At 36.1% G+C, this 22,056-nt stretch overlaps 1 pseudogene; it reads right to left on the reverse strand.

Annotated features, from left to right (window-relative positions):
• Positions 1 to 6,837: 6,837 nt before the first annotated feature.
• Positions 6,838 to 17,186, reverse strand: LOC130051140 (uncharacterized; annotated as a pseudogene).
• Positions 17,187 to 22,056: the final 4,870 nt, after the last annotated feature.

Genomic DNA, 22,056 nt, shown 5'->3' on the forward strand with positions numbered 1-22,056 from the left:
GTATCACTAATCTTGTACCAATAAAACTTTTTCTTTATTCGTGCTGTGGTACGGTCGATACCTTGGTGACCCGTAACGGGAATGTCATGGTTGAGTTTTAACACTTCCTCGCTGTATGTCTTAGGTATCACCAAGCGCATCAGATCATTCTTAGCTTTGTTGCACAACACTGAGTCCTCATTCAAAAAGAATTGTTCTTTATTCACAAGATACTTTTTCGCAGCTGGTCCTGCAATGAAGACTTCATTTTCTGGCGGGTTTTCCTTGTTCTGGAGGTAGAAAAAAATAAGTTGTAGGTCTGGGTCTTTGGATTGTTCAGTACATAACTGTTGAGTTGTATACTGGATCCCATAACCATCATTGTCATTGACCGAAACGGTGTTCGCTAAAACTTCTTTCGATTCCTCTTCTACGGCTTTTGTATCTTCCTGCGGTATTGGCCTTTCTTTCTGGCTGGCATTATCTCCAGTGTTTACTGGGGTAGATGACAATGGCACAACATTGTCTATTTCCACAAAATCTTGCCACTGTGCATGAACTCGAACGCAATGTTTACAACCTCCACACGGAAGATTTTCAGGTTTCACAAAGATAGACATCTCCGGGCAAGGCTGGTCAATAGAATATCTTGATAAGACGTCAGCGTTAGTATGGCTTTTCCCAGGACGATGCTGTATTTTCATATGGTTGTACTGACTAAGAACTTCTAACCAGCGTGCGAGCTGCCCTTGTGGCTCTTTGAAGTTCATTAGCCAAAGCAAGCTGTTATGATCTGTCCTGACCAAGAATTCGCGACCCAAGAGATAGTGTCTGAAATGTTGTGTAAAACGAACTATGGCCAACAATTCCTTGCGGGTGGTGCAATATCTTCTTTGTGCAGATGACAAACTGAAGCTTCCATAAGCGATCACTTTCTCCACTCCGTCTTGGATTTGCAACAATTCGGCACCAATAGCAACATCCGAAGTGTCTGTGTCCAAGATAAATTTATCATTTGAATTTGGAAGTGTCAACAAAGGGGTGGACTGTAAGGCAGTTTTTAAACTGTCAAAAGCCTGCTGTTGTTCTGGTCCCCAATGAAAAGGTTTCTTTCCAGTGATTTTGGTCAGGGGACTTGCAATTTTGGAATAGTGTCTAATGAATGTACGGTGGTAATTCACAAATCCCAAGAACTGCTCTACCTCCTTTGTATTACCTGGTGTTTTCCATCTTTTAACAGCTTCCACATACTCGTCGCCAATGGCCATGCCTGACTTGTTTACGGTTCTTCCTAAGAAACTGACCTCAGCCTTGCACAGATCACACTTTTGCGGCTTTAACTTAATTCCGTGTTCACGGAAACGTCCAAACACTGCTTTTAAATTTTCCAAATGATCGTCGAAATTTTTTCCCATCACCAGAATGTCATCAAGGAAACACAGTACTATTTGCCACGTCAGTCCTCGTAATAACAAATCCATAGAACGGGCGTATGTCGCTGGAGCATTACAGAGCCCGAAACTCATGCGCTTGAACTGAAACAACCCATACTTCGTTATGAAGGCTGTCTTAGGGCGATCCTCTTTTTTAACCTGAATTTGCCAATACGCACTGTTAGCGTCGAGTTTCGAAAACCACTCATTTCCGGCAAGAGTATCGAGGCACTCCTCGATAAGGGGTAAAGGATAAACATCCTTCTTCGTGACCGCATTAAGCTTTCTATAATCTATTGCGTAGCGTACTTTCCCATCGGACTTTCTTATGAGTACAGGTGGTGAAGCCCATTCCGAAACACTTGGTTCCATCACATCCGCCTTAGCCATTTTCTCTAAATGTTGCTCTTCTTCTCCAATGAATTGGGTAGGAGTTCTACGCATACGTTGTTTCACAGGTCGCGCATTCTCAGTGTCGATACTATGTTATATACCCTTGAACAATCCTAGGTCGTACTCATCTTTAGAAAATATGTCAGCAAAACTATTCATTAATGATCTAAGTTTCTCCCTTTGGGCACATGACAAGTTTTCACTTGATTTCTCCAAAAGGGAATGCAAATGAGAAGGCAATTCACTGCTGGTTAACTCCTCAGTTTCTACAACTTTATTCACATACATACCATTCTCGACATTCTCTACCTGCTCTGCTGTTGCAATCCAAGTTCCGGGTTTAAGTGTGTAGTATCCATCACTAGCGTTAACCAGACAGATACGTGGATTCATCTGTGTACTATACAAACATCGTGGAATCAAAAGGGGTACTTTGGTATTACATGGTTCAACCACATAACTTTCCAATGAACTTTCCAATTTAACATCAACGTGAGCAACTGAATTAGGTTGGATCACTGTCCGTTTATCTACCATCACACAGGACACAACAGGTATAGTTTGTTTAGGACCCTGTGCATTACACAATGTTTCACCTCCTATATTAAATGTTAACTTAGCTAGATCTACCGTAACACCATACGTCACCATAAAGTTAAGTCCCAACAACATATCGTCCTGAATTGGTGCCACATACACCTCTGTTTTGAACAATTTAGACCCAATCCTCAAGTTCACCGGTCCTACTACACACGTCTTCATTCGCATACCCCGGCCGGCGGCATTCATGTAGGACTCCCTAAGAGTCGGTGGTCTCTCCTTGAGCGATTCATAGATCTTGTCCGATATGATGGTGACCTCAGCAGCCGTATCTACTGCCACGGCGATAGAGACTCCCTCTAGTTCTAAGTCCAACCTTAACAAGGATGAGTTTCCGAACTGCATTGTCAATAATCCTCCTTCGGAACCATCTGTTACTGGAATATCACTTTTGTTTTCACTGTCAGTGGGTGGGACCAAAGTAATCGGTGGTACCCCTAATACGTTACATTCCATACTACCGTTGGCACTATCTGCGTTAACAGAAGGGTGCTGTGTGATATCCCTGTCGAATTCCTCTGTTTGACAACCTACATCCCGGCTTTCCCGGACAGTTTTTTTCATTCACTTTTAGAACAATATTTGAAATTTCCTGTTGATTATCTGTCTCGTTGCCTGTTGCATCATCACTATTATTAACATTTGTACCCTTTTTATTTCCATTTAAGTCTGAATCAGGATCCACATCTGAAGGGTTAACCCGCACTGTTGGATCTCCACGTTCTTTATCATCCTTTTCTAAATTGTCTAGACGATTTTGAACGGTGTGGGTCGGAACAACGCCTACTTGTGTTCCGGCCCCTTTTCGTTTAAATCCTTTGGAGCTTCCTTCTCGGCCTTGGGACATTCTCTTGCAATGTGTCCCAACTCATGACAATTGTAACACTCAAATTGCCTGGGTTTTTTTTAACCGTTGAGCTCTATACCCAAACTGTCGGGTATCTTGATTAGTATTGGGATTGGCTGTGGCACCCATATTTTCTTTAATGGCTTTTAGTTCACCCCATACTTTATTCTCGAGTCCTTTCATCTCAGATTTCACAGACTGAATGTTCTTATCCCACTTGTCTTGCACTTGACCCAAGTCAGTTTGAATGATTTTCATGTTCTGATTGACATTTGCACTTAGCTTATCCATACATTTCATCAGTTCACTGGTATCTGAACTCACATTGTTTACTATCACTGACTCACTATCAGAATCATCGTTAGGGATACTGCGATCTCGATTATCACGAGTGCGCACTCCTGGACCGTACATGGCTTTGTCGTTGTATTGTTGCCACTTAATCCCCTCTAAAGCTTCATCAACCGTTTTGGGTCGGAAAGAAGAGGCGACCATACCTGCCTTTTTATCTGTACAACCAAGACACAACTTGTTAACAACCTCGTTAATGACATAATCTTCCGGTAGATCTAAGAATGCTTTATCGGCTAACGACAATAGTCGCTCCGCCCATTCATCCAAATCCTCCCCAGGAGCTTGACAGGCACTTTGAAATTGTATCCGTACAGTTTCAGTAAGCTTCCTCAGGTTAAACCGTTTTTCCATGCATTTCACTAACTCTGCATATGAAATGTTCTTATCTCGTCTGACCTTTGCTAGACAAAAACGAGCTGCGCTCCCGGTCATCACCCAACACAAATGTGCACGTTTCTCCAAATCAGTTAAATTTGCCATTTCAGCATACATTTCAAACTTGCCGAAGAATGAAACCCAATCGTCTCCCTTGTCTGACCCCTCAAATTTTAAAGATTTCAATGACATAAAGGGCTGACTTGATTTTTGACTCCCTGGCTGAGGTTGACTACTGGTTCCACCAACATTCACTGGTTGATTCACACTCATCGTAGGGGCCTGTATAGGAACATTTGGAGCTAATCCTGATTGTAAGTTGCCCATGTTGTAACTGGGTTGGCCTCCTGTAGCCATGACTGCGTGGTACGGTTGCGCTGATCCGGTCTGATATCCAACCATATTTGGTGTTTGTGTTGCCCACACATTTTGAGAAGGGGTTACTTGCGAAACAAAGTTCGGTGATCTTGGGACAACAGTACTGGTCGGTATCACTTGCGTACTAGTTTGCGGCCTGTGAAAATTTCCTTGTACTGGTGTTTGGTATATCGGTTGATACTGACTAGTTATGCTCGGTCTAACATTGGTTTGCCTTGGCATGATGCCCGATTTAGCGGGTAAGCTCACAGGTGTATGCATGTCGTGTGGGGGTGCGACAGGGCGCAACACAGTTTGTTTCACTTTACGCTGTTTCTTCGGAACTCCCGTACTGGTTATCCGGGGATCAAACATAACCGATTGCCCTTGTTTAGGAACTTCGTAAACCACTTTTTTCATATCATGGCCATTTGCTTTCCCGATGTCACGGGGGTAGCCACTGGGTTCACTTTTCTGTGCAGGACGAGGATTTGCTTCACTTAATTCAATATCAGCCTCCTTCAAATGAATATTTTCCATTTTCACTGGAACACGGATATCATGGAATTATCCTGGAATTCCAATTTCCCTGGTTCCGGCTCATGCCTTACGGTGTCAAAAGGGTTAGTTGCACTACTCACTGCAAGATGATATTGATGGTCCAATATTCGCCTGTAAACCGGATCTAATTTCGGTTTACTGATATTAGCTGCCATTGATTCCTTAGCCTGAAAAGAACTAGGAGTGAGCAAATTCATTACGTCTTTTGTTCGCGTCTCAATTGTAGTTGGCATGCTATATGGAACCGTTTCCTCTTCTTCATCACTGTCAAACTCATCAATCATCCTGCACTTTTCTTCGAATTCCTCTAAATCGTCCTCAACTTCTTGGAATTCCACATCTGACAATGTTGAAAAATCCACATGCTCCAACAGTACTGGCATACGTACATATGGAATGGTCGACAAAATTTCTGTCGTAATATCGCCTTGTTTTCTCAGTTCCCAAATCCGATACGCGGTTGCACGGCCAACAGATGGAATTGTCAACAACTCGTCGAATCCACAAAAATTTATGCACACTTTGTCCATTTGTTGTTCTTCGATTTGTTCGGTGTACGACATGTTTGTTCTTTTCGATTGCGGTTAAACAAAAATTTGCGAATAACACGGTACTGTCAATAAATCATGTGTATGACCGACATTAATGCATCGAAAAACATATCAAATATTAATTGAAAAAATCATTCGCTTACTTTCCGTTCACATAACACTAATTCTAAAAAAAATCCTAAATTTTGTAAGTAAATTTATTTCACAACAAATATTGAAACACTTAGTGTAGTTAAATTTTGGTACTAAAACACTGGATTGGCTTTTGAAACCGAAAACTCGGTATTTTCGCAAAAACACTTTTTGACGATCATACTTTGTACACAGTGATTATTTTCCAAAAATTTACATTCCTGCTTTCACTGCACTAAACGCCTGTTTTTTGTTGAATAAAATACAAATCCAAGAATTAATCTATTTAAAAATGATAGCAAACAAATGTTTTTTCACTGCCAAACAAAATTTTCTCTCGACTTCCCACGAGGGAACTACTTTTTCCTCCAAATTTTTTGCAGAACACAATTTCGATACACAATCAGACCCAGCTGTGCAGCGCCATTTGATGTATATTGGTGAATATAATTATTGTACTCACCGAAGTCGATCTTAAACTTGTAATCCGAGTGGAAGACCACAAGTCCCAGGATCTGAATCCGTGAATCTCTGTCAAGCGCACTCTAGCTATATCGTCGTCTGTCTCAGACCGAAATTACTCTGCAACTGGCGGGAAATATATTACTGCGCCGTCCCTTCCGGTACTGTTCACCCCTTCGTCCCGCAGAAGATCGTCCCTAACACTCGGACCATACAACAATAATCAGTAACATTCTCTACCCAGAGACTGAATAAGTCGTCCTTTTTTGTTTCGACTTTTCTTTCCAGTTGCAATTTCGCTAAAAATGAAAAAAGATAACGTGATCTTGTGTTGAATAAATTATATATATATATATATTTTTAAATTTAGCAACAATGATTTTGTACAAGAATTAAACACACACGCAAAAATACACACTTTCAAACATTATATAACGTATAATATAAATATATATAAATAGTAAAAACATAATAAAAATATATCGATTTCATCATCATTATGATAAATGGATAATTTTTTTTAACTTCAATCTACTCCAGAAAAAGATATCCAAATCTGGCAAAGAGAACATGGTGGCAATAGGTGGGAAACGGGAGGGGAAGAGACCGGCAAAGATGAACGACAAGGCTGCAAATGTCACAAAGTCATTTTGCAGAAGAAAGGACACATTAATTGAAAAAGTATTAAAAATGTCACTATTTTGATAATATCTATAATACGTTAGTTTGAATTGTTAAAATTTGAAGGTTTGCAATAAGTGTTCATATACATTTGACTAATTCTGTAGATTTGTTAAAAACTTTATATATCCTTCTTTTTTCCCTTTTTGATTTGTTTCCATTCCGATGTTAATTTTTCGTCCATATTGAAATCTTCAATTTTTTCTTTTAGTTGATTTTTTGTCATATAGTTGTAGTCTTCTGCTCGTTCTCGTTGTTTTCTGGATAAGGCTATTGGTTTCGGTAGTCTTCTGCTCGATCTCTTTGTTTTCTGGATAAGGCTATTGGTTTCGGTAGTCTTCTGCTCGATCTCTTTGTTTTCTGGATAAGGCTGTTGGTTTCGGTCGCAATCGTTTTTCACGTGATTTGGTTTCTGATACATGGTCAGCATAAGCCTTCCAGTTTAAGAACAAAATTCGGTAAAAATAATTTATGCCCTCTTCAAATTTCTCTCCACACAGTCCCTCCAATTTATCAGCTGACAGGATGCCGTGATCTCGAATGATGGCTCTAAATACCAAAATTACATTAATAAATGAATTTTAGTACAAAAATGTTAATTCAACTATTTTTTGACAAAATGAAAAAAAAAAACCATTAAATTAGAAGTGGTACATACCTGAACTGCGCAACCTCTTTCTTTATTCCATATGCATACGTGTAATTGGAATCATTTTCATCCGATATGCCAAGTGTTTCCACCATATGATTATGAATCTGGAAATACATGCATAGGATATAATTTATTTCCAGGCAAGATACTTGGAGATCGTATCGTGGGCAAAAGTGTCTTTAAAAATAGAGGGCCCGTCTGGAAGTAGATTTATCTATGGAGAGGTATTTGTCTTTACTTTTTAAAATACAGTATCAATATAACTTTCTCATTGAGTTTCGCAATATTTGTGGAATATCTATGATTTCTTTTTACAATTAATTGCTGTAGTTATTTTCTTGTAAGTTTGACTGGTTCTTTATTAAATGGTAATTCTTTTTTGTTGTTCTCCCTTAGTGTAATAACCCATGTGGGACTGTTGGCAATCAGCCATTGAAGCCAACACACGCATCAACCCAGATGGATGCTGAACTACAAGTGTGAGCGAACCCAAAAATGCAGAGTGTGTGGAGAGGGGGAGCTCAGCAGAAGTGTGAAATGGATTGGATGTGATGGCAATGGCACTAGAAAAACACCCTGCGAGTACTGGTGCCATTGTCATTGCCTTGGGTTTAACGTAAGGACCCAAGCAGCCCTGTCCAGACTGCAGTGGTTCTGTCCCACCCACCGGGCAGAAGCTTTGAAATAAAAAAAAAATTGATTTTGTATGCGGGTTTTTAGCTTTTTTCTTCTTTATCTTTTCTTCTTTTTTTCTATTTTCTTTTTATTCATTTATTTCTCTTTTCTTGTTTTTATGCATTAATTTTGGTGATCCATAATGATTATCATATTTCATTTCATTTATAAGTGTTGTATTACTATTTCAAGGTGTAGAAAATGAAAGAGCGAGAGAGAGAGAGAGAGAGAGAGAGAGAGAGAGAGAGAGAGAGAGAGAGAGAGAGAGAATATTACACATTATTTGTAAGAAAATACTTTATTGTACTTTGCCATTCTGTCAACGTTCCTGCATGCTCGAACCCAAGCTTGCTCATCTGGTAGACCTGATGACAGCAACCGTTTCACAGTCCTGTTATGAGCTTCTAAAACAAAATCTCCACCCTCTCCCTTGCAGTCGTTGTCAGATACACTACAGGACTCGTGATTCTCCAAACAATCAAGCAATTTAGGAGGACATTTAGAACGCAAAACCAAATCTCTAAAACGTGTTTCCATGTAGAATGACATGCTAAGTCCATAAAAGAGGGGAGTAAAACGTGCTTTGGCAACATTAATTGCCTCGGAGTTATTTTTCCGGATACCTGCTCTAAAGACATGCAGGAATAGGCAGTATGTGAAGACTGCTTCTGAAATAAAAGCAAACATATGCTGTCTCTGAGGTACCCATTGGAAATACCCATCTGCTGTTGGCAACTCTTGCTGGAGACGGGCATGGTCAAGATATGGTTTGAGCAGTTCACAGGTCATACTATGCATGAAAATCTGAAGAATCTGCCAGTTTTTGTGGTGATCTTAATGAAACAAATGTCACATTAATTAAAAATGTTTTCATTAATTTTTTTTAATGTAACAGCAACAAAATGAATTTATGTATTTACATACCAGTTGCAGATTGGCAGGAACGCCTTTGGTGAGGAAAAATCCAACATTTTGGCAAGTCTACATAAAAAATACCCCGAACGTTGGTCTTCAATTAAAAGAAACCCTTTTCCTTACTGCATTATAAATACTACTGAGGTAAAGAATATATGTTACCTGCATAATTCAACGTCCCAAAGAAGCTTGAACAAAGCCTTAACCATAATTATTTCATAATGGCCTAATCCTTTTGTAAAAAAAAAACCAACCAAAAAACAAAAAAACCCATTTATTTGCATTTATTCAAACATGGCTACAATCTTCAACATTTGTGTAAAGTCTATAAAAAAAAAACAACAACAAAAAACAAAAAACAACAAAAACCCAACCCAACTTTTTATTATTGATTTTTAAATTAAAATCAAAAACCTTCCTAAAACCTTTGTGTATTTTATAGTGAATATCTACATATATTTATGGCGTATACCTGGTAAGAGCATTATGTTCTTGTACTTTCTACATATGCTTGGATCACACTCGTGGCCATTTTTAACGGAATGCTCCAAAAGTTCTTCTGAAGACAGGAATTCTGCGTAGCAGTGTGGGCAACTGTGAATGTTCTCCAGAACACGGTTCCCTAACGTAAAAGGAAGAGCGTCACAGCCCACAATAGTCCAAACTCTAACCGATTCTTGTAGAGTGGACTTCAAAATTTCATCAAATACCTGAAAACGAAGGTGATGGAAGAAAACATACATGTATAGATAAAATTATTAACTTTATAAGACATAGATATGTGGTGGAAATTAAAATCATACTTTTTCCACAGATTCATACGAACACGGGTTCTCCATTATAGAGCTAACTGTGGGCGTATTATCCGGGTGACGACTTTCTTTGAAAGTGTACCTGTTGAATCAAATAATTCATAACCATGATGTGTCTCCAATATCATGCAGAATATCACATAGTAAGAACACAACATTCCTTTACAAATTACCTTTCCCCAGCTGACTCAGGTTCAAAATTATCCTCGCCTAGCAATTTCCTTATGAGGTTGTTAACAAAATCATCCCTAAAAATATTTATTTGAAACTTTAGAAAATAAAGTATATACATAAGAAACAATAGAACCCAATCAAATACATGAAAAAAATTACTGTATCGGCAAAAGGTACTTTGTTTCGTCTGTACATCTTTTAAAATAGTTTCAACCTCTTCTGATGTTATTTTGGGAGTCCACCATGTAGCTGGGAACAAGCACTCCTCTTTTTGCAGGTTGATGGCATCGTCAGCCACGATATGAATAACCGTGGTGACAACACTTGATTTTGATTTGTAGTTGCTTTCTACGTGCCATTTTCTCTCAATAACCTGTTTGAAATGAAAAAAGTTTAATGATATTGCATAAAGTTCGACATTAAATTTGCACTCAATTTTGCGTTATTTAGTGGAGCCAATGTAAACTGGTTCTTGTATGGGTGTTGCAATCAGAACCAGTTTAATGAAATTTCACTAAAATCAGTAAATATGGGCTCAATTTGTCATACCTGATTGTTGTCAATATAAGTGACAATATCTCCACATAAAGGAGCTTTGAGGGGATCTGTTTTCTTGAGGTAATTCAAAACTGTTGAATATGAACCTGATGGAGAGCCTGCAAGTTCATTAATAAATAAGTATATCTTTTTAGTAATTGAATATATATTTGTTTGATTGATATCTGATGGCGGTGAAATAATTACCTGTATTGATTTTAACGCTACTCTTACTACCGGTAAGGAAGTATGTTAAAACATTCTGAAAAAAGGCAATTGGTGCGGCATATTTCCTATTCGCTAAATAATAAGCAGCATCCACAGCTTTAGCCAGTTCCAGTTGTCTGTTGGCATTCCCTCCTACACCCTCAAAGAAGGATAACAGAACTTTGTTTCTACTGTTGATCCATTCTATTGAAACAAAAACTACCTAATTTATTCGAGCGTCTTCAACGTCTATGGAGAGAAGAGAGAGAGAGATTCCAACATAATATTGTGCTTTCACTATATTGTATCATACTTAACCATACATTATTTTCACTATATACTGTAAATCATAATATACCAGAGAGTGTGAAATCATAATATACCAGAGAGTGTGAAATCATAATATACCAGAGAGTGTGAAATCATAATATACCAGAGAGTGTGAAATCATAATATACCAGAGAGTGTGAAATCATAATATACCAGAGAGTGTGAAATCATAATATAACAGAGAGTGTGAAATCATAATATAACAGAGAGTGTGAAATCATAATATACCAGAGAGTGTGAAATCATAATATACCAGAGAGTGTGAAATCATAATATACCAGAGAGTGTGAAATCATAATATACCATAGAGTGTGAAATCATAATATACCAGAGAGTGTGAAATCATAATATACCAGAGAGTGTGAAATCATAATATACCAGAGAGTGTGAAATCATAATATACCAGAGAGTGTGAAATCATAATATACCAGAGAGTGTGAAATCATAATATACCAGAGAGTGTGAAATCATAATATACCAGAGAGTGTGAAATCATAATATACAGAGAGTGTGAAATCATAATATACCAGAGAGTGTGAAATCATAATATACAGAGAGTGTGAAATCATAATATACCAGAGAGTGTGAAATCATAATATACAGAGAGTGTGAAATCATAATATACCAGAGAGTGTGAAATCATAATATACCAGAGAGTGTGAAATCATAATATACCAGAGAGTGTGAAATCATAATATACCAGAGAGTGTGAAATCATAATATACCAGAGAGTGTGAAATCATAATATACCAGAGAGTGTGAAATCATAATATACCAGAGAGTGTGAAATCATAATATACCAGAGAGTGTGAAATCATAATATACAGAGAGTGTGAAATCATAATATACCAGAGAGTGTGAAATCATAATATACCAGAGAGTGTGAAATCATAATATAACAGAGTGTGAAATCATAATATACCAGAGAGTGTGAAATCATAATATACAGAGAGTGTGAAATCATAATATACCAGAGAGTGTGAAATCATAATATACCAGAGAGTGTGAAATCATAATATACCAGCGAGTGTGAAATCATAATATACCAGAGAGTGTGAAATCATAATATACCAGAGAGTGTGAAATCATAATATACCAGAGAATGTGAAATCAAAATATACCAGAGAGTGTGAAATCATAATATACCAGAGAGTGTGAAATCATAATATACCAGAGAGTGTGAAATCATAATATACCAGAGAGTGTGAAATCATAATATACCAGAGAGTGTGAAATCATAATATACCGAGAGTGTGAAATCATAATATACCAGAGAGTGTGAAATCATAATATACCAGAGAGTGTGAAATCATAATATACCAGAGAGTGTGAAATCATAATATACAGAGAGTGTGAAATCATAATATACCAGAGAGTGTGAAATCATAATATACCAGAGAGTGTGAAATCATAATATACAGAGAGTGTGAAATCATAATATACAGAGAGTGTGAAATCATAATATACCAGAGAGTGTGAAATCATAATATACCAGAGAGTGTGAAATCATAATATAACAGAGAGTGTGAAATCATAATATACCAGAGAGTGTGAAATCATAATATACAGAGAGTGTGAAATCATAATATACCAGAGAGTGTGAAATCATAATATACCAGAGAGTGTGAAATCAGAATATACCAGAGAGTGTGAAATCATAATATACCAGAGAGTGTGAAATCATAATATACCAGAGAGTGTGAAATCATAATATACCAGAGAGTGTGAAATCATAATATACCAGAGAGTGTGAAATCATAATATACCAGAGAGTGTGAAATCATAATATACCAGAGAGTGTGAAATCATAATATACCAGAGAGTGTGAAATCATAATATACCAGAGAGTGTGAAATCATAATATACCAGAGAGTGTGAAATCATAATATACCAGAGAGTGTGAAATCATAATATACCAGAGAGTGTGAAATCATAATATACAGAGAGTGTGAAATCATAATATACCAGAGAGTGTGAAATCATAATATACCAGAGAGTGTGAAATCATAATATAACAGAGTGTGAAATCATAATATACCAGAGAGTGTGAAATCATAATATACAGAGAGTGTGAAATCATAATATACCAGAGAGTGTGAAATCATAATATACCAGAGAGTGTGAAATCATAATATACCAGAGAGTGTGAAATCATAATATACCAGAGAGTGTGAAATCATAATATACCAGAGAGTGTGAAATCATAATATACCAGAGAAGTGTGAAATCATAATATACCAGAGAGTGTGAAATCATAATATACCAGAGAGTGTGAAATCATAATATACCAGAGAGTGTGAAATCATAATATACCAGAGAGTGTGAAATCATAATATACCAGAGAGTGTGAAATCATAATATACCGAGAGTGTGAAATCATAATATACCAGAGAGTGTGAAATCATAATATACCAGAGAGTGTGAAATCATAATATACCAGAGAGTGTGAAATCATAATATACAGAGAGTGTGAAATCATAATATACCAGAGAGTGTGAAATCATAATATACCAGAGAGTGTGAAATCATAATATACCAGAGAGTGTGAAATCATAATATACCAGAGAGTGTGAAATCATAATATACAGAGAGTGTGAAATCATAATATACCAGAGAGTGTGAAATCATAATATACCAGAGAGTGTGAAATCATAATATAACAGAGAGTGTGAAATCATAATATACCAGAGAGTGTGAAATCATAATATACAGAGAGTGTGAAATCATAATATACCAGAGAGTGTGAAATCATAATATACCAGAGAGTGTGAAATCATAATATACCAGAGAGTGTGAAATCATAATATACCAGAGAGTGTGAAATCATAATATACCAGAGAGTGTGAAATCATAATATACCAGAGAGTGTGAAATCATAATATACCAGAGAGTGTGAAATCATAATATACCAGAGAGTGTGAAATCATAATATACCAGAGAGTGTGAAATCATAATATACCAGAAGAGTGTGAAATCATAATATACCAGAGAGTGTGAAATCATAATATACCAGAGAGTGTGAAATCATAATATACCAGAGAGTGTGAAATCATAATATACCAGAGAGTGTGAAATCATAATATACCAGAGAGTGTGAAATCATAATAATATACCAGAGAGTGTGAAATCATAATATACCAGAGAGTGTGAAATCATAATATACAGAGAGTGTGAAATCATAATATACCAGAGAGTGTGAAATCATAATATACCAGAGAGTGTGAAATCATAATATACCAGAGAGTGTGAAATCATAATATACCAGAGAGTGTGAAATCATAATATACCAGAGAGTGTGAAATCATAATATACCAGAGAGTGTGAAATCATAATATACCAGAGAGTGTGAAATCATAATATACCAGAGAGTGTGAAATCATAATATACCAGAGAGTGTGAAATCATAATATACCAGAGAGTGTGAAATCATAATATACCAGAGAGTGTGAAATCATAATATACCAGAGAGTGTGAAATCATAATATACCAGAGAGTGTGAAATCATAATATACAGAGAGTGTGAAATCATAATATACCAGAGAGTGTGAAATCATAATATACCAGAGAGTGTGAAATCATAATATACCAGAGAGTGTGAAATCATAATATACCAGAGAGTGTGAAATCATAATATACCAGAGAGTGTGAAATCATAATATACCAGAGAGTGTGAAATCATAATATACCAGAGAGTGTGAAATCATAATATACCAGAGAGTGTGAAATCATAATATACAGAGAGTGTGAAATCATAATATACCAGAGAGTGTGAAATCATAATATACCAGAGAGTGTGAAATCATAATATACCAGAGAGTGTGAAATCATAATATACCAGAGAGTGTGAAATCATAATATACCAGAGAGTGTGAAATCATAATATACCAGAGAGTGTGAAATCATAATATACCAGAGAGTGTGAAATCATAATATACCAGAGAGTGTGAAATCATAATATACCAGAGAGTGTGAAATCATAATATACCAGAGAGTGTGAAATCATAATATACCAGAGAGTGTGAAATCATAATATACCAGAGAGTGTGAAATCATAATATACCAGAGAGTGTGAAATCATAATATACAGAGAGTGTGAAATCATAATATGACCAGAGAGTGTGAAATCATAATATACCAGAGAGTGTGAAATCATAATATACCAGAGAGTGTGAAATCATAATATACCAGAGAGTGTGAAATCATAATATACAGAGAGTGTGAAATCATAATATACCAGAGAGTGTGAAATCATAATATACCAGAGAGTGTGAAATCATAATATACAGAGAGTGTGAAATCATAATATACCAGAGATGTGAAATCATAATATACCAGAGAGTGTGAAATCATAATATACCAGAGAGTGTGAAATCATAATATACAGAGAGTGTGAAATCATAATATACAGAGAGTGTGAAATCATAATATACCAGAGAGTGTGAAATCATAATATACAGAGAGTGTGAAATCATAATATACCACAGAGTGTGAAATCATAATATACAGAGAGTGTGAAATCATAATATACCAGAGAGTGTGAAATCATAATATACAGAGAGTGTGAAATCATAATATACCAGAGAGTGTGAAATCATAATATACCAGAGAGTGTGAAATCATAATATACCAGAGAGTGTGAAATCATAATATACCAGAGAGTGTGAAATCATAATATACCAGAGAGTGTGAAATCATAATATACCAGAGAGTGTGAAATCATAATATACCAGAGAGTGTGAAATCATAATATACCAGAGAGTGTGAAATCATAATATACAGAGAGTGTGAAATCATAATATACCAGAGAGTGTGAAATCATAATATACCAGAGAGTGTGAAATCATAATATACAGAGAGTGTGAAATCATAATATACAGAGAGTGTGAAATCATAATATACAGAGAGTGTGAAATCATAATATAACAGAGAGTGTGAAATCATAATATACAGAGAGTGTGAAATCATAATATACCAGAGAGTGTGAAATCATAATATACCAGAGAGTGTGAAATCATAATATACCAGAGAGTGTGAAATCATAATATACCAGAGAGTGTGAAATCATAATATACCAGAGAGTGTGAAATCATAATATACAGAGAGTGTGAAATCATAATATACAGAGAGTGTGAAATCATAATATACCAGAGAGTGTGAAATCATAATATACCAGAGAGTGTGAAATCATAATATACAGAGAGTGTGAAATCATAATATACAGAGAGTGTGAAATCATAATATACAGAGAGTGTGAAATCATAATATAACAGAGAGTGTGAAATCATAATATACAGAGAGTGTGAAATCATAATATACCAGAGAGTGTGAAATCATAATATACAGAGAGTGTGAAATCATAATATACAGAGAGTGTGAAATCATAATATACCAGAGAGTGTGAAATCATAATATAACAGAGAGTGTGAAATCATAATATACCAGAGAGTGTGAAATCATAATATAACAGAGAGTGTGAAATCATAATATACAGAGAGTGTGAAATCATAATATACCAGAGAGTGTGAAATCATAATATACAGAGAGTGTGAAATCATAATATACAGAGAGTGTGAAATCATAATATACCAGAGAGTGTGAAATCATAATATAACAGAGAGTGTGAAATCATAATATACCAGAGAGTGTGAAATCATAATATAACAGAGAGTGTGAAATCATCTAGAAAGGTTTCACTGTTGTAGTGCATCTCTACTTAGAAGGGAAGAAATCTTAGAGCCAATACATCTAGAGATGCGCGTCAGTTCGTCCTCGGTAAACGTATCGTTTTCTATAGCTTCCAAAACCTCTTCACAAGAGATACCTGTTGATTTATATGAAATTAATTCACAAAAATGGAACTTGAAAATATATTTGACAAGTATTAATGCATGTGATAAATTTATCATTGATGTGTATTCTGTATACCGTTTGTTTTTTGTGTTTTCGAGGCCATAAAATGTCTCTCTGCATAATCTGCGCATCCATCGCAAATATACAGCGCTCTCTCGGACAGGGACTCCTCGTCTATCAGTGATGTTACGATGTTTCTTTTTATTTTCCCCCCATCATTCCTATGGACTGTGTTGCTACCATTAAAATGAATGCAGAATTCGTCGTGTCTCCGACAACTGCATGTTATGATTTCCTCTTTGGAGGCATAGTACTATCCTTTTAACGTCCCACCCGACGGACATCAAACTTATGGGGTAAAAACCTAGTAGAATTTTAATACAGAGTATCATATATCAGATTATACTAATTGGTAGAGAAATCTTACTTCAAAACACAAAAATGGCACTTTTTATATCTTGAGTAAAATTTTGAATGGTTGCCATGACAACAAAAATGCACATTAAGCAGCTTTACAAGGTCTACGTCAGAAAAAATTCACTTTTAACGTAATATTTGGATCATAAATATTTATAAAAGCAAATAAACTGAATACCTACCGGATTTTGTTTCCATGGCAACAGATTAAAAAAGATTGCGATTTGTTATTTCGTTTTATAATTGTACCACATTTGCAGGGTGCTTTAAACATTTTTAGAGACAAAATATGATTCCAACTCAAAAATGATAAATTGTTTATATTTTTGTCAAGTATTGTAGTACCATATTTTTATCTGATTTATATGGTCCGTGTTTGCTTCACTCTCTATTTTTTTTTTTATTGCTTATAGGAGTTATGAGATTGATCACTGTTCGTTATCTTCACCTTTCATTTAAACAATTTTACTATCAAGGTACATGTATATGGATCAAGTTGAGGATCGATGAAAGTGAAATTAGAACTGATGATCTCAAATAATATGCCCTTAGACCCAAAAACCAATATAATGAATAAATACCAATGGATTTCTATCTTAGATATGAAATACTGAAATAAATCAAACATTAATGCAGTATTTGTATCGGTTTTTCACGGTCCCGTTTCGTCATAAATTCCGAGTATCCTCATTTGCCCAAAACTGTCTTAAATACCACATCTTTGATATAAATTTGTTGTTATTCCATAGCTTGACGCTTGTTTACATAGTTGGACAGATGAATGTCACTTTCGCAGCAATATACACAAAGCCCGGTCAGTGGTGGATCTAGGGGGGATTTAATGTAGTTTGTATTAATAATAATAATTAAAAAAAAACACCCCCAAAAAACCCAACAAACGAAGAACTGAATTCTCTCCTTCCATAGGTTTTAAAAACATTTTTAAGGGATCACCCTTAAAGTGGAAAATTAAGAGTCAGTGACAGCACATAACATTCGTATATGTATACTAGCGGAAACAAGATGTGTTTGTAAAACACAAATGCCCCCGGTAATGGCCAATTCCAAAGATGGCCAAGGTCACAAGGGCAAATTCTTGGTACCAGTAGAAAGATCTTGTCAAAAGAAATGCTCATGTATAATATGGAAGCTATAATATTTACCATTTAGAAGTTATGACCAATATGTAAAAAAAAAAATTAAAAGTAAGTGTCAAAAGGTTTAATACAAACGGAAAGGTCTTGTAACAAGGAATATTCATGTGAAATATCAAAGCTCTATCACTTACTGTTCAAAAGTTATTAGCAAGGTTAAAGTTTTCAAAAGTAGGTCAAACTCCAAGGTCAAGGGTAAAACATGTTGGTACTCTCGGAAAGGTCTTGTTACAAGGAATACTCATGTGAAATATCAAAGCTCTATCACTTACTGTTCAAAAGTTATTAGCAAGGTTAAAGTTTCAGACAGAATTACAGAATGACAGACGGACAAAAACAATATGCCCCCCGATCTTCGATCTCGGGGGCATAAAAAGAAATTGTGCACTATATTTAGTATAACTTTTCTATATTCATTGTTTATATTTATAAAATCTAAACAATCGATAAAGGTGATGTTTTTGAACAATATCGGATAGTACCCGACTCAGATGCACGGACTTTTTCATAGTTAGTGAACATACATTGTTTATTGATGTGTTCGAACGCACGAGTTTTACTGACCAATACTGTTTGGAGTAAGAAGCGTAAAATGTTTGTTTGGACACTATTTGTTAAGGAAGGCACTTTAGTTTTGACAAAATGTATCCTTCTGTCATGCCACGACTCAGCGAAAACCAACGTAATAGTGCTGTTGGGATACTTCAAGCTGGAATGTCACAAAATATCGTACATGTAGCAAGACACTTTGGAGTTCATCGGAACACCATCCAGTCATTATAGAGACGTTTCCAACAATCTGGTGACACTCGGGATCGACGTCGCGTCGACAGGACAACCAAATTAAAATTGTGCACCTGAGAAATCGTTTCCAGACAGCAAGTTTGACTGCTCGTAGCATTCCTGGACTTTGACCAATCAGTCCAAGAACTGTGCGTAATCGTCTACGCGAGCACAACATCAGACCAAGACGTCCAGCGGTGCGCCCAATACTGCTTCAACGTCATCGTATCACTAAACTAGCGTGGTGCAGACGACATCTGCGATTCAGAATACAGGACTAGGCCAATATTCTGTTCACTGATGAATCCAGATTTCATTTGGATAGCAGTGACGGCCGTTGCAGAGTGTATCGTCGCGTTGGGGAGTGGAACCAGGACGCTTGTGTTGTGCAACGTCGACAATTCGGTGGAGGTAGCGTTATGGTGTGGGGTGGAAAAAAGCACGTGGAAGTGTAGCCGTGTGAAAATTTTGTAAATAACTTTTAATTTTTATGATTAAAAAGAATTGAATTCGCAATTGATAAGATTGTATAATAAAGTTCTACTAGAAACGTATGCCAAAACAATGGCAAGCAGCTTTGGTTTTATTTAATTTCCAATTTGATGTAATTAGTTTTTTCCCGCCAAAAGTTTGGTGAGCGTTTGGCGCCTCTTATAGTCATGTGACTTTTGACCAGGGTTGGATTTTTTCATATTGTCCAGTGGGTTTGAAGTGTATAGACGTTTGAGTTTTAGTTATAGTTGGAGTTATTTCGCCATCGTGGTATGTCTGGTTTTTCTTTGTTTTTATGGAAGCAATAGCATCGCAGTTGGCGCTTTTAATTATATTGCTAATATCTAACAAAGTGCATGTTTAACTTTTATTGCAGTTGCACCAAAGAAGCTTTGAAATATAGTTTACAGCTTTACATTTGATAAATATCAAGCCTAAAGTCCATAACTTTGGTAAGTTATACTATTTAGACTGTTTAAGCAATATAAAAGTCAACTAAAGCAATAATATCAATATTTTGTTTTTAATCTTATTTTTCTCACTTATTAAATATAAATAAGTTCGGTGGATCACTTTTATAAAATTGTGATTAAAGTGCTTGAATATCATTTGATATAACTTTATGCTAAGTTTCAAATGATACAATTTATATGTATATATAACATGTATGAAATGTATATATGTATTTGACGTGATGTACATTTTCATATGCGGCTTTCTGTTTGTTACAGGGCAATTCAATTTATACTATTTGAATGAAATATAAACACGAACTTTTAATAAGGATTTACGCTGTTGTTGTAATTCTATCAACGCATCGTGAGTTACAGAAGGACCCCTCTACAAATTGTCAATGGAAATCTCACCGGCGAACGGTATCGAGACGAAATTATTCAGCGCCATGATACCCTTTATACAGAGACAGCAAAATCACATCACTCTGCAGCAAGACAACGCAAGGCCACATGTTGCACGTGTAGTCAGGGACTTTTGTGTTCAACAGAATGTCGATGTCTTGCTTTGGCCAGCTGTTTTCCCTGATTTATCGCCGATCGAGCACGTTTTGGATGAAATGGAATGACGTCTACGCCGTTTACCAAATCAGCCAGTGACATTGCCTGATTTAGGCCAGGCTTTAACCAACATCTGGCACAACATTTCTCAAGCATTTCTAAACACTTTAGTGGCATCAATGAGGCGCCGTTGTCAAGCATGTGTGAATGCAAATGGTGGTCACACGAGTTATTAACTTGTTAATTCAAGTTCGAATACCTGCGTCTTTCGAGTGTGCTGAAATTGACGTTATTCGACGTTAACATTAATGGATTATGGAATGTTGTAACGAACACATTTGTTAACAGTATTACAAAAAAATAAAATTTGTTCATTGTTATTTTTTATGCCCCCGAGATCGAATATGGGGGGGGGGGGGGGGGGGGGGGGGGGCGGCTAATAACGTTGCTAATAACTTTTGAACAGTAAGTGATACAGCTTCGATATTTCACATGAGTATTCCTTGTGACCAGACCTTTACGTGGGTACCAACATTTTTGACCCCGTGACCTTGACCTTAGAGTTTGACCTACTTTTTGAAAACTTTAACCTTGCTAATAACTTTTGAACAGTTAGTGATAGAGCTTTGATATTTCACATGAGTATTTCTTGTGACCAGACCTCTCACTGGGTACCAACGATTTTGACCCCTTGACCTTGGGGTTTGACCTACTTTTTGATAACTTTAACCTTGCTAATAACTTTTGAACAATAAGAGATAGAGCTTTGATATATCACATGAGTATTCCTTGTGACCAGACCTCTCCGTGGGTACCAACATTTTTGACCCTGTGACCTTGACCTTGGAATTTGACCTACTTTTTGAAAACTTTAACCTTGCTAATAACTTTTGAACAGTAAGAGATAGAGCTTTGATATTTAACGAGTATTCCTTGTTACAAGATCTTTCCGTTGGTATTGAACCTTTTGACCTTGACATTTGACCTACTTTAAATTTATTTTTACATTGGTCATAACTTCTAAATGGTAAATATTAGAGCTTTCATATTGTACATGAGCATTTCTTTTAACAAGATCTTTCTACTGGTACCAAGATATTTGCCCTTGTGACCTTGGCCATCTTCGGAATTGGGCATTATCGGGGGCATTTGTGTTTCACAAACACATCTTGTTTTTCTTTCATATTTTAAATAATGCACAGTTTCTTTTTTCCGTGTTGTGATCATATGTTAGTAAATTAAACTTACCAAATACCAACGTCAAAAGGCAAAAAAAGTTATGGTCCGGACAAAAACAAAGCCCAAAATTATATATCATTT

This window comes from Ostrea edulis, unplaced genomic scaffold (assembly GCF_947568905.1).
Source record: "Ostrea edulis unplaced genomic scaffold, xbOstEdul1.1 scaffold_78, whole genome shotgun sequence".
Classification (NCBI taxonomy): domain Eukaryota; kingdom Metazoa; phylum Mollusca; class Bivalvia; order Ostreida; family Ostreidae; genus Ostrea; species Ostrea edulis.